Here is a 14,322-nt window from a genome sequence, read left to right on the forward strand (position 1 = left end):
GACTTATTTCGCTTAGAATAATACCCTCCAGATCCATCTGTGTTGGCACAAATGTCAAGATTTCATTCTTTTTTATAGCTGAATAATATTCCAGTGTGTGTGTGTATACATAATGGAATGTATATATATGTATACATATATATGGAATATATATATACATACATATGTGTATGTATACATATGTATATATGTTTGTATATATGTATATTTATTGGGTTGGCCAAAAAGTGCCTTCAGTTTTTAAGTAAAAATAGAAGACACATTTTTCATTTTCACCAAGAACTTTATTGAACAACATATTCGCCCTTTTATTCCACTACCTTCTGCCATGTTTCAGGCAACTTCATAATTCCATCTTCCCAGAACATTTTATCTTTTTGAGCAAAGAACTGTTTCAGGTACCTTTTACAGTCTTTGGGGGAATTGACATTTTTTCCATTAAGAGAATTTTGTGAAGACCTAAATAAATGGGAATCCAAAGGTGCAATGCCTGGTGAATACGGCAGATGAATCAGAACTTCCCAGCCAAGCTGTAAGCGTTTTTGCCTGTTCCTCAAAGAAACATGTGGTCTTGCAGTAGCCTGATGGAAGATTACACGTACTGATTCCGGGCGCTTTTCGTTGAGTGCTGCTTTCAGTTGGTCTAATTGGGAGCAGTATTTGTTGGAGTTAATCGTTTGGTTTTCCAGAAGGAGCTCATAATAGAGGACTCCCTTCCATTCCCACCATATATACAACATCACCTTCTTTGGATGGAGACCGGCATTTGGTGTGGTTGGTGGTGGTGCATTTCGCTTGCCCCATGATCTCGTCCGTTCCTCATTGTTGTACAGTATCCACTTTTCATCGCCCGTCACAATTTGTTTTAAAAATGGAACATTTTTGTTAACGTTTCAGTAGAGAATCACATGGGGAAATACGGTCAAGAAGGTTTTTTTCCGTTTAACTTAAGTGGAACCCAGACATCAAAACAATTAACATAACCAAGCTGGTGCAAATGATTTTCAGCGCTTGATTTGGATATTTTGAGTATGTCGGCTATCTCCCACGTGGTATAACGTTGATTGTTCTCAGTTAATGTCTCGACTTGATCGCTATCAACTTCAACTGGTCTACCTGACCGTGGAGCATGATCCAGTGAGAAATCTCCAGCACAAAACTTCGCAAACCGCTTTTGACGTGTTCGATCAGTCACAGCGCCTTCTCCATACATTGCACAAATCTTTTGCGTTTCAGTTGCGTTTTTACCTTTCTTGAAATAATAAAGCATGATATGCCGAAATGCTTTTTTCTTCCATCTTCAATGTTAAAATGGCTGCACAAAAATTTACCAATTTTGCTAAGTTTTTTTTTTTTTAATGCACTTTGATATGACAGCTGTCACGTTACAATCTAATAAAATTGTTTTGAATGAAGTTAAAGACAACTAAGTGCTACTAGAGCCACTGTAGGCAGCAAACCGAACGAACATTTTGGCCAGCTCCAGTATATGTATATATATACTGCATCTTCACTCATTCATCTATCCATAGACACGTAGGTTGCTTCTGTATCTTGGCTATTGTAAATAATGCTGCAGTGAACATGGGTACATATATCTTTTCAAATTAGTGGCCTTTGTTTTCTTCAGATAAATACCCAGGAGTGGAACTGCTGGATCATATGGTGGTTCTAATTTTAGTTTTTCGAGGAAACTCCATCCTGTTTTCCATAGTGGCTACACCAGTTTACATTCTTTTTTCTGCACATCCTCACCAACACTTGTTCTTGCTTGTCTTTTTGATAACAGCCATTTTGACAGGTGTGTGGTGGTGTCTCACTTGGTTTTGATTTGCATTTCCCTGATGATGAGTGATGTTGAGCATCTTTTCATGTGCCTGTTGGCCATCTGTATGTCTGAATACACTTTAAATCCTATCTCTAGTTCACTGTGATATATTCCTCCTCTCAGTCTCTGGAGTAGTGCGTGTGTGTGCGCGCACACGCATGTACACACATATTTCTGTTTCTGCTGTTTCAGTTCTGCTGGGTATATTTTAATATATTTCTCAATCTGTGTTTCCCTCTTCCACCCCTCACCATCCCATATACCCTCACAAACACTGAAATTTAGGCATTCCTTGAGGACACCCCAACAGTTAGAAGAGAGGATTTTTTGAGCTGTTTCTGACACCGTGAAGGTATCTGCTGTCCTTATTCTTCCAGAGATGCTGCTGGAGAAGGGAACATGGGAAGCAGAGAGAGTGATTGGGCAAGATGCTGGAGGAGATTAGGAACGATGTTATGTACAGAAAGATAGGAGCAATAATTTGAAGACACTGAGGTAAACCGTACGCTTTGGGCAGTAAGGCCGCACAGAACATAGAATCAAAGGGGGTTCACACATTTAATCAGTTGAAAAGACCTTAATGGGAGTGTGGCAGATTTAGTTTTTGTCTATGAGCACGAAGATTCCTTGGTAAGTCTTGATAGATGTGCCGTTTCTGGCTAATTTCATGTCTTTCACCAATAGAAAAAGGTAGTGACACTGTTCTTACACTGCCCGGGCTCTTCCCAGGCCGTCTGTTGCAATGTTGTAGGTCTGCTTGTCTCTGAAGTTCCCTAGTAGCCCTGAATCCCGACTGTATCGTTAACTCGTGGTGCTGAATCATCCATCTTCCTGCCCGCGAATACCGGCTTCTCATCGCTCCCAAAGGTTCTCACTGCACTCCACCGATGATGGCCACAAATGCAGGAAAATGTGAGCCATCTTTTTTGTTCTTCACTCATGTTAAGTTTTCCATTTTTTCCAACCATGTGTGTTTTTTGAAGTCTTCACGCTGGAAGCACTTTATTCCAAGAATGGAATCTCTTGCAAAGTTGGCAACACCCCTGCCTTCCCCGCGCTACCAAGCAGAGGCTCAGCAGGCGGCCCGAGGGCCAGTGAGGAGAGCTTCCCATTCGAGCAAGGCGTGTCTGTCCCTGGTCAGCTTGGCTGGAGACGGACCCAGGGCAGCTGGACGTCGCTCCATCAGCAGAGCCAAGCGAGGACGGGCATTAGAAGTGCCTGTTGATGTTACAGAGCAAGTCAGAAAATCCTGGGAGGAGACGGGCGACCACTGCCAGAAGACCAGCCGACGCGTGGGGGGAGCCTGGGAGAAGGGTGCCAGCGGCCGGAGGCCTGAAGGCCGGGAGATCGGTGTTGCCACCCCACCGCCTTTGCGTGTGTAAGCCGGCGGTGACACTAGCTGGAGGAGTAAGAGCCAATATGCGGGCCCACGTGTGGCTCAAGCCCAGGGGTTAGCAGATCTCCCGTTGCCCAGATCCCTGAACTTGTCCTGTGCCCATCATGAGAGTCACTTAGAATCAGCATGTCAAGGGACTTCCCTGGTGGTCCAGTGGTTAACACTCAGCGTTTCCAATGCAGGGGATGCAGGTTCGATCCCTGGTCAGGAAACTAAGGTTCCGCATGCCGCGTGGTATGGGGCCCCCAAAATAAAAAAGAATCAGCATGTCAACAACACCATTCTCGCCAGGTGGCCCTCCTGGAGCTGTCCTGTCGGCATGAATCCCAGAGCTGCTCAGGGCATCTTGCTGAGCCCAAGGATGCTGGGCAGCACCTGGAAGCGGAGAAGTGGGAGGCAGGACCCGTGCAGCTCTGGCCAGCCTCGGAGTGGCCTGCCCGCGTGGCCCTGCCCTGGCTGGGTCGTCCCCACCGGCGGCTGGGGCAGTGCTTATGAAACGCTGAGGTGCGTGCCTCCTGGGACCGGGACCCACACAGGACCAGCTCCAGGCGTGGGGTACCCAGCCCAGAGAGCACTTCTGCCCTTGACCAGTCTCAGGCACTGGAAAGGGGCTGAGGCAGCTTGGAGGAAGGTACTCCACAGCGTGGAGACCCCTGATGGGCCAGGTCTGAGCAGGGGCTCCACTTGCCTGAGTCTAAGGGTGATACTGCCTAGCTCAGGGCGGGCCCAGGGACAGCTGCAGCTGAGAGGGTAAACGCTAAGAAGTACTAGAAGGTTCGTTTCTGAGCACAGAGCACGGATGCCACACCGCTCACCGTGCTCGAAGAGGACATCCCTTACTGTGCCGGCACCTTGCCTTGAACCAGTTCACGCTTCCACTCAGCTTCTCCTGTTCCTGGAGGTGGCTTGTCAGCCGAAGCTCACTGGTTACCACTCCTGGTGTCGAGCAGTGCTTTCCAAACTTACGTGCATCAGAATCACCAAGATCTAGGGATCTCGTTAAAATGCAGATTGTGGCTCAATAGGTCTGGGGTTGAGCCTGAAGATCTGCACTTCTAACCACCTCCCAGGTGACGGTGATGCTACCAGTCATTGGGTCCCCCTTGGAGTATCAAGGATCCAGACCTTGACGCAGGAGAGGAGCAGAGGCTGACAAAGTGTGAGCGAGGGAATGCGTGTGGACCAGGAGAAGGAAAAGGAAGAAAGAACAAAAGGAGACGGGAGTGGGTAAACCTGGGGCTTCCTTTCTACACATAAGAGACACCGAATGTGCTCCCAACAGCTGTCCAAGTTATTCCAGCATTTCCCATTTTCTTTCCCTCGTGGAACATCTCCAATGGAACGGGAACATGGGATCTGAAGGACAGGCCCTCACTTCTGTTAGAATAGGCCAGCTCTTTCTGACTGCCCACAAGTTGTGTAACTTGTAGCCTGGCACACGGCATTTCAGGAAGGGATGTTGACTGTCTCCATTTCCAACTGCAGAGTGGGAAAATCCTCGGAACCTTGTCCGGGTGAGCATCCGTGGTGAGGACGGTCCTGTAGCTTCTGAAAGCCCAGTGATAACTCGCACTAAAGTATTTAGGCCCAGCACCCGGCACATAGTAAGCCTTCAGTAAGTGCCCCTTCCTCCTCTGCAGTAATGGGACAGCCCTACATATATGCTGGGAGCCTCTATCTTGCTATCAGAATAGCAAGAAAATCTTTCTCATATGGGAGGAATTAAGAGAAAAAATCTTTTGCTCCTTAGAAACAGAAACCTTGTTATTATTAGCTTGTAGCTTTATTGCACTTAACAAATTTCCTTCTAAAATGAACAGTTTTTATTCCATATAACATTTTCATTCTCATAGTTTAAAATTAAATGGAACTGTTTTGCAGTAATGAATCAGGAACACTAGATGTCAGGAGAGAATCAGCTAACCTGATATTTAACAGGTTGTGTTTACGTTCAACCGTTTAGGATAGTAGATTTTATTTATTTATTTTTCTTTTTTTATTAATTGAAGTGTAGTTGATTTACAGTGTTGTGCTAATCTCTGCTGTACAGCAAAGTGACTCAGTTATATACATATATCCTTTCTTTTTTTCATATTCTTTTCCATTATGGTTTATCACAGGATATTGAGTATAGTTCCCTGTGCTATACAGTAGGACCTTGTTTTTTATCCATTCTAAATGTAATAGAATAGTAGATTTTATGTAGCTCATGATTCCGCGGGTCTGCTGGGCAGTCCTTTGGTCTGGGCAGGTAGTGAGTTAACACCCAGATGCCCTGCCTGAGACCCAGGTCCTTCTGGAGCAAACCTATGAAGCACTGAATGCATTGAGAGGGGGTTAATTCACTTCTGCATCTGTGAACTGTCTTTGTCCAAGTGCTGGGCCAGTTGGCCGCTGTGGCCTTTTTAAAACATTGCGATAGAACTGATCTGATAATTTTCTTCAGAGGTATGCTTTGATCCCCTTCTCTTCATCTTTTGTGTATCTGCTGTAGGTTTTTGCTTTGTAGTTACCATGAGGCTTACACAGAACATCTCATATTTATAAGCCTCTTTTAAGCTGATAACTTAACTTTGAACACATACAAAAGCTCTACATTTTTCCACTCCCCCTCCTCACATTTTATGTTTTTTTATGTCACAATTTATATCTTTTTATATTGTGTACCCATTAACAAGTTATTGTTGTTATAATCATTTTTAATACTTTTGTCTTAAGGACAAGTACTTTTGTCTTGAGTTATAAGTAATTTGCCCACGACTATTACAACATTAGAGTATTCCAAATTTAAATATATATTTACATTTACCAGTGAGTTTTATACTTTTACATGTTTTTCACATGCTATACTTTCATATATTTTCATGTTACTAATTACCATCTTTTTATTTCATCTTGAAGAACTCCCTCTAATGGTTATTGTATGGCCAGTCTAGTTGTGATGAAATCCCTTAGCTTTTGTTTTTCTGTGAAACTCTTTTTTTCTCCTTTGATTCTAAAGGACAACTTCGCTGGGTAGAGCAATCTTGGTTAGAAGTTTTTTTCTTTCAGCACTTTAAATATATCATCCCAGTTCCTTCTGGCCTACAAAGTTTCTGCTGAAGAATTTGCTGATTGTCTTATGGGGGTTCCCTTGTGCATAATAAGTTTTCTCTTGTGCTTTTAAGATTTTCTCTTCGTCTTTACCTTTTGAAAATTCAGTTACAACGTGTATTGTTGTGGGTCTCTTTAGATCCATCTTATTTGGAAATCTAGGGCTTCCTAAATCTGGATATCTGCTTCTTTCTCCATTTTAGGGAATTTTTCAGCTGTCATTTCTTCGAATAAACTTTCTGCCCCTTTGCCTTTCTCTTCTTCTTCTGGCACCCCTAGAATGCATATATTGGTCTCCTTGTTGGTGTTCCAAAGTCCCTGAAGGTATTTTTACTATTTTTCATTATTATTTTTGTTGTTGTTGTTTTGTTCCTCTGATTGGATGAATTCCACTGCCCTATCCAAAGACAAATTTCACTAATCCTTTCTTCTGCTTCATCTAGCCTGTGGTTTAATTCCTCTATTGAATTTTAGTTCCATTATTATATTCTTCAGCACTATGACTTCTATTTGGTACTTTTTATTTTTATTTATTTATTTTTTGGCTGTGTTGGGTTTTCGTTTCTGTGTGAGGGCTTCCTCTAGTTGCGGCGAGCGGGGACCACTCCTCATCGTGGGGCGCGGGCCTCTCACTGTCACGGCCTCTCTTGCTGTGGAGCACAGGCTCCAGACGCGCAGGCTCAGTAGTTGTGGCTCACGGGCCCAGTTGCCCCGCGGCATGTGGGATCTTCCCAGACCAGGGCTCGAACCCGTGTCCCCTGCATTGGCAGGCAGATTCTCAACCACTGCGCCACCAGGGAAGCCCTCACATACATTTCTTATTAGGATTTTTCTTAGCTATTTCCTTGTTTATTTCTATTTCTCAATGGAGTTTATTAATGTACTTTCTTAAATGGAAAATTTTAAACATATATCCCTTAAACTCATCAGAATAGGATGTATTTTAAAAATCTTAATAGGATTTTGTTTTTTTCTTGTGGGTATGGTGAGGGCTTGGCGTACCGGCATTCCACTGACATTTGTCTGTGAATTTTGTGCCTGTTCTTTTTACTGAGCCATTTGTTAATTCTAGTAACTTTTTAATTGATTCCTAAGGGCTGATCATATTTTATTATGTAATATATGTATACATAAATATCTGTAATTATATATTATGCATAAATATAATATAGTAGGATTATTAACTCACATTTTCTTTGTATACATATGTGCATATATGCATTTTCCACATTCTATGTGATGATTCTTTCCTAGAAATAAAGACTGGAATGTGCATGTTAAAGTAAGGAGGGTTGAATCATTTGGATATTTAAATGGTGCAATTAAAGTAGCATGGTTAAGCTTTACAGACTCCTACTTTACATAAATAAAAGCATGAATAAAAGCATTAGAAGTGATGGAGTGATCACAGTACGTAGTTTTCTGGTTGGCATTACCCCAAACCTGCTATTTAGAGGTAGGATCAGATGTGTGTGCATTATTGCTGCTCTGGTACTACAATTAAGCTTTTATCTTTCTTTCGCTTTCAAACAGAAAGGTCTGACAAACTCTGTAGTGCCTTCAGGGCCTCTTGGAAGCCACACAAATGATGCCCTTGTGTTGAACTGTACTTTAAAGAAAGAACTGATGCTGTGCTAGTGAACTTGTGTCAAGATATTACAGCTCAGGTCTCATCACTTCTCATTAAGGCCTCGAGAATTCTGTGAACCTTGCCAGTCTCTACCTTGGGTCATTTTAACGTGTTTCCATTCCAAAGTCTGGCTGCTAATTTTGATTTTTTTTTCCCCTCTGTAGGAGTTCCTGAATTGTTATGGCATAAAAGTCATTTACTTTCCCCTTCATAATAGAGATTTTCTGTTTTAGAAACTTTTTATTTTGAAATAATTTGTCTTAACAGAAAACTTGCAATTATGGTACAAAGAATTCCCGTATATCCTTCATGCAGATTACCCAGTTGTTAACATTTTACACATCTGCATTATCATCCTCTCTTTCTCTGCTTTGTGTATGTGTGTGTGTGCGTGTATGTATATGCACACACACACACACACACACATTCTTTTTTAACTAAATGAGATTAAATAGCAGGTGTGTTGCCTTTTACCCCTAAATACTTCAATGTATAATTCCTAAAAACAGGAATTTTTTTTACATAATAATGTATAATTATCAACATCAACAGACTTTATTAAAATGTTGCCAATTGTCCTGCTATTGTTCTCTATAGCAAATGAAAAAAAAAAACGGGGGGTCTGGGATCTAATCCAGAATCACATGCTGCATGCAGTTGTCATGCCTTCTTAGTCTCCTTTAATCTGTTCCTCAGTCTTTGACTTTCATGACCTTGAATTTGTGAAGACTGTAGGCGAGTTGTTTTGTGGAAGCTTTCTTTAATCCTAAAAATCCTAAATCTTCAACTAATTCCAAAGGTATGACCTTTAATTTGCAATTGAGTTCTTGTTATCTTAATTTTCCCAGATGTAACCTGAAGATATTTACCTCCTAATTATGATAAAAGAAGTCAATGTACAAGGGCAGAAACATGGGGAGGGAATTGACATTTGCTGCGCACCTGCAAAGTCCCTGGACTGGGCAGCTGATATACATTTCATTTAATTAGCACATCCATCATGTAGCATAAATTATTATTATTATTGCTACTACCCACATTTTGCAAATGAGGAAACAGATGCTCAGAGATTGTAACCTGCTCATAAGTAAGATAATGTTGAGAGTAACACTGAATGTAGGCATAGAACCACAGTCCTTAGAAAGGGGAACAATTCACCAAGTAAAAGGGAAATTCAGTGGAAGTCATCATATGAGCGTTTAATTTTTCAAATTCAACTACACATAATCAGCAAAAACAAACAAAAAAACAGCCAAACCCCAAAAAACTGTAATGATGAAAAAAATCGCAGGGTGACAGCTCAATCCCTCCTCTGTAAAGACCTCTAACAACTAACTCATCTGACTGGTGCCCACAGAATCCAACCACTTCCGACCATTGTTGCCATCACTTCTGTGGTCAAAGCCACCCCATCTCCTCACCTGTCACTTGTTTCTGCTTTTGCTCTCCCAATAGTCTCTTCTCAACAAAGGAGCCAGACTGATTCTTTTGTATCATTTTTTTTTTTTTTACAGTCCGCATGTAAGTGATATCATATATCTGTCTTTCTCTGTCTGGCTTACTTCACTTAGTATGATCATCTCCAGGCCCATCCATGTTGCTGCATATGGCAGTATTCCCTTCTTTTTTATGGCTGAGTAGTATGCCACTGTATATATGTACCACATCTTCTTTATCCATTCCTCTGTCCAGAGGGATTCTTTAGAAACCTGGGTCCCATCATATTACTCTTCTGCTCAGAACTCTTCGGCTACTTCCTAAATCACTCAGAGTAACAGCTGACCTTGTGCCCTGGCCTCTGAGGTCTCAGGGATCTGGCATCATCTCCATCTTTCCCGCCCTTCCTCACTCCTGCCGCCAGCTGTGCCAGCCTCCTTCCTGGGTCTCCCCCTCCCAGCCGCTTCCACACCTGACCTTTGCCCTTGTGCTCCCAGGTCTGAAATGCCCTTCCCCGCAGAGCTGCTGGCTCATGCCCTACCTTCCTTCCTCCCTTCCAGTCTCTGCTTAAATGTCACCATCTGAGCGAGCCTTTCCCGATCACTCTACATAAAGCCTCCTCGCTTTCCCTGCTTTCTTTGTTTCCACAGCACAGAAAAGGATCTGATGTAGTTTTATTTACCTGCTCACGTCATTATTCTCTGCCTCATCACCTAGAACGTCGCCTAGAACTTACATGACGGTGAGGACTATTTTATCCTCCATCACTGTCTGAGCATGGCTGGTGCCGATTAAATAGCCAGTGAAGAGCTGTGTGTTCAATGCTGAAAAACTCCTGACGGGGCTGAACTTGGGTGTGCAATTCACAGGTACCGGACTTCAGGGGTGAATTACAGTATTTTAAATGGAAATTTTGACTATACTTAACTTTTGCTTTATGCACTCACTTTACAACTTCATCCCCTGAGTAAGAGTTGACTCCACTATAGAAGACCATGGCGGTGTGGCCTCTTTCATAAAATAAATAACAAAAACCTGGCAACCCAAAGGTCTTTAAAGCCTCTGATGACAATTAGTAAGTAAGTGCTGGTGTTAAGGGCCTCAAGCATCCAATATACTTAAAAAATGTTACTAGGCTCATAGTTTCAATTTTAATAATTCAACCCCCAAAACATGAGGCTTTCTTTTTTTTTTTTTTTTGAATTTTTGAATTTTATTTTATTTATTTTTTATACAGCAGGTTCTTATTAGTTATCTATTTTATACATATTAGTGTATACATGCCAATCCCAATCTCCCAATTCATCCCACCACCACCGCCCCCCTACATTCCCCCCTTGGTGTCCATACGTTTGTTCAAAACATGAGGCTTTCTTGCTTCCAACTCAAAACCCTTGTCAGCCCAGCACCATGCACAGAAAGGAACATAAATCTGACTCCGTAAAGCCCTGAGGAGTAATAGGTCTTCAGGTGAAGTTTTCATTTTAGTTTTTTATGAGGCTACGGAGGAGGGGGCGATTGCACTTTCACAAACACACTAAGATTTCCTACCACTCTCCGTAGACACCGTGCATCATTAAAGCTCCTGAGTTACTCCAATTTCCTTCCCTTTCTGCTCCTGCAAGCTCTCCCGGACCTTGCCCTCTTCCTCCTCGGTCACCCGTCCTGTCCCCAGTCTTCTTTCTTCCATGTGTCTCATGACATTTGTAGATCAGTCATGACGAATGTAGATCAGTGTAGCTTTTCTTGGTTCTCCTGGCAACAACCTGCTTCCACACTGAGCACAACAAAGGGTGAGAAGTGGGAAGGAGGGTTTTCCTCTCCCTCGGACATGGGCTGAGCTCCTCCATCGCTGGTAGCACAGTGAATTCTCTCTCGGTCTTAGCTGAGTTCAGTGCCCCTGGCTCTTGCCCTGCAGGTTGCACCATTTGAATGAACCCCTGAAGAGCACGGAGGGCAAACATCTGAAAGATCCACTGCCCACGATTAGGCATGCAACAGGCTGTGCCTTTGCCATGCCCTTCTAATTGTGGTTCATTTGTTTAATATTAAAATACTCTCAAATCTACATAAGCTATCTGCTTTTCCTCCAGGTTCACTGAGCCCTGATGCATTAAGAATCTGTAACACTACTTCTCTTTATGTCATTAAAAATGGGTAGGTGCTAATGTAAATACCAATTGGAAAGCTTGAGTCGTTTCTCAGATTTTTCAATATGCTGTTTGCTATATTACTATTGTGGATTAGTCTACTTTTGGTACAATTGCACAGTGTCATCAAAGTCCTACTCTAATACTTAGATCCCAAATGAAAGATTTAATGGCCTCAGTTAACACCCCAGTGACCTGGGTTTAATATTATGGTTCACTTGTTTTTGCTGTTTACTTTCCTGAGCTTCAGCCAAACTAAAGAAACTGTGAAAACAGAGTCCGATTGCCCGTGAAAGAAAATGCCACCTTCCTCAGTAAAAAGAAAACCTGGGTTCTTCTAGGTTGGTACCTTAGGGAAGGACTCTACACTTGGTGCAGAAGGAAATGCAGACCCCACGGCTCCTCTGCTTTTCCCCACGTGATGCCTGAGTCACACTGGCTTCAAGGACAAGTCCTGCCCTTGAACGTTCTCACTCAAAGGAAGAGCTGGGGCCTCTTCTCCCAGGAGCCCATGGCACGGCTGGTTTAAGATCAAAACCTTTTGTTTATTTATTACCAACTTGAATTTTCCTGAACAGATTATAAAAAGAAAGTCTACAAAGTCTTCTTTGTTGGTCTACATCCCCAGCCACCCAGCCCTCCCTCCCCAGACGACCAGTGTAACTGATTTCTCTATATCCTCTATGCTGAGTCAAATACATGATAGGATTCCTCTCTTCCCCTATCACCAACATGATAGAACACTGCACACACTGCCACAAGTGGCTCTGTCCCTTGCTCTGTCTTGGAAATCCTCCAACACACAGAGTTCCTCTTTCTTTTCTGATGGCCACGTAATAACCCATTGCATGGCTCTATCATAATTTATTTAGGCAGTTTCCTACCAATGGGCACTTGGGTTGTTTCCAATCTTTTCCTGTACCAAAATGCTTCAGTAAAAACAGTGAAGAACTTTTTTACACATATGTGGCATCTGTAGGACAACTTTCTAGAAATTGCTGGGTCAAAGAATAGGTGCATCTTTAATGTTAGTATCTAGTGCCAAATTTACACTGATATTTTAACTTACACTCCTCCCCAACACACACAAGTAATGTATGCATTCAACAAGATTTTACAAAAGGCTCGGGAGTAATGTAAGGAGATAAACCTAGTGACCTGATTTTAGATAGCATGGTTTATGAGCTGTGGCTCACTCTTCTTTATTTTTTTTCTTTATTTTTATTTTTTCCGGCTGCACCACGTGGCTTGCAGGATCTTAGTTCCCCGACCAGGTCCCCCTGCAGTGGAAGCACAGAGTCCTAACCACTGGACCACCAGGCAATTCCTTCACCCTTCTATACTTTGTGATCCATTAGAGCAATCCTTCCTGACTTTTAACTTTGCTTGTACAGAGCAGAACCTCTCAGTGAGGTAAGGGATTTTTTTACCCCCTCACCTACCTCACATCCTTCAGCTTCTCTGAGCCAGAAGGTAACACAAGATGCCTTAGGTAATACAACTCAGGGAATAGGAAGCACAGTATTCTTCCCATCTCCATCCTCCCAACATCAACATCTTGCCAAACTAGGTCTGATGCCCAAGGCTGAGCAGGAGCCGTAGGTAGGTAGCAAAAGCCTTGGGGAGACCAAAGGGTCCTGGAAGGTAGAAGAGGGGGCAGGGACGAGGGGGAGCGCTTTCTCTGCTGACGGGAGAGGGAGGCTCGATGGGGTCCCTGGAGTATGTTGTGGATGACATCATTGTTGACCTGTACGGTATTTTAGGAATGTAGAAAGATTCAGATTAAGATAGTCATTATTATTCTACGGGAGCTTAAAATTCAAGGACAATTTCTTTGGCTCCCAATTCTTGAATTTTCTTAAATATTGGTAAAATTCTAATACAACAAATACCCGTTACAATGAAAAAAATACTAAACAAAACTATTTTTAATAAAAGATGCTGTGGCAGAGTTTGCTATATGTTCACTATATTCCACTTCCTTTTCCTTCTGGGCCAGAGCTAGATTCTCGTCTCTTCTTTCCTTGCTGTTTGGTGGGATCCCCGTGACTAGGTTCTGGGCTGAGGAAAGTAGGCAGAAGTCCTGTGCACCATTTCCAGGCCTGGCCCCTAATAGCCCCACTGTGAAATCATTTGTCCTCTCCTTTTTTCTCCATTTGAACAGCTGGAGGCAAAAGACTCCCAGGCCTTAGGCCATGGTAAAACCAGAACACAGGATGAGCCTGGGGTCCTGAATTCTGTTTTATTTATTTATTTATTATAAAAGGAGGAAACTTTTTTTTTAATTAATTAATTTTATTTTTGGCTGTGTTGGGTCTTTGTTGCTGTGCACGGGCTTTCTCTAGTTGCGGCGAGCAGGGCCCACTCTTTGTTGTGGTGCGCGGGCTTCTCATTGCGGTGGCTTCTCGTGTTGCGAAGCACGGGTTCTAGGCACACACGCTTCAGTAGTTGTGGCATGAGGGCTCAGTAGATGTAGCTTGAGAGCTCTAGAGTGCAGGCTCAGTAGTTATGGCACAAGGGCTTAATTGCTCCGCAGCATGTGGGATCTTCCCAGACCAGGGCTCGAACCCGTGTCCCCTGCATTGGCAGGCAGATTCTCAACCACTGCGCCACCAGGGAAGCCCCAATCCATTGACATTTAAGGTAATTATTGATATGTATGGTCCTATTAACATTTTCTTAATTGTTTTGGGTTTGTTTTTGTAGGTCTTTTCCTTCTCTTGTGTTTCCTGCCTAGAGAAGTTCCTTTAGCATTTGTTGTAAGGCTGGTTTGGTGGTGCTTGATTCT

This window comes from Balaenoptera musculus, chromosome 17 (genome assembly GCF_009873245.2).
Source record: "Balaenoptera musculus isolate JJ_BM4_2016_0621 chromosome 17, mBalMus1.pri.v3, whole genome shotgun sequence".
Lineage (NCBI taxonomy): Eukaryota > Metazoa > Chordata > Mammalia > Artiodactyla > Balaenopteridae > Balaenoptera > Balaenoptera musculus.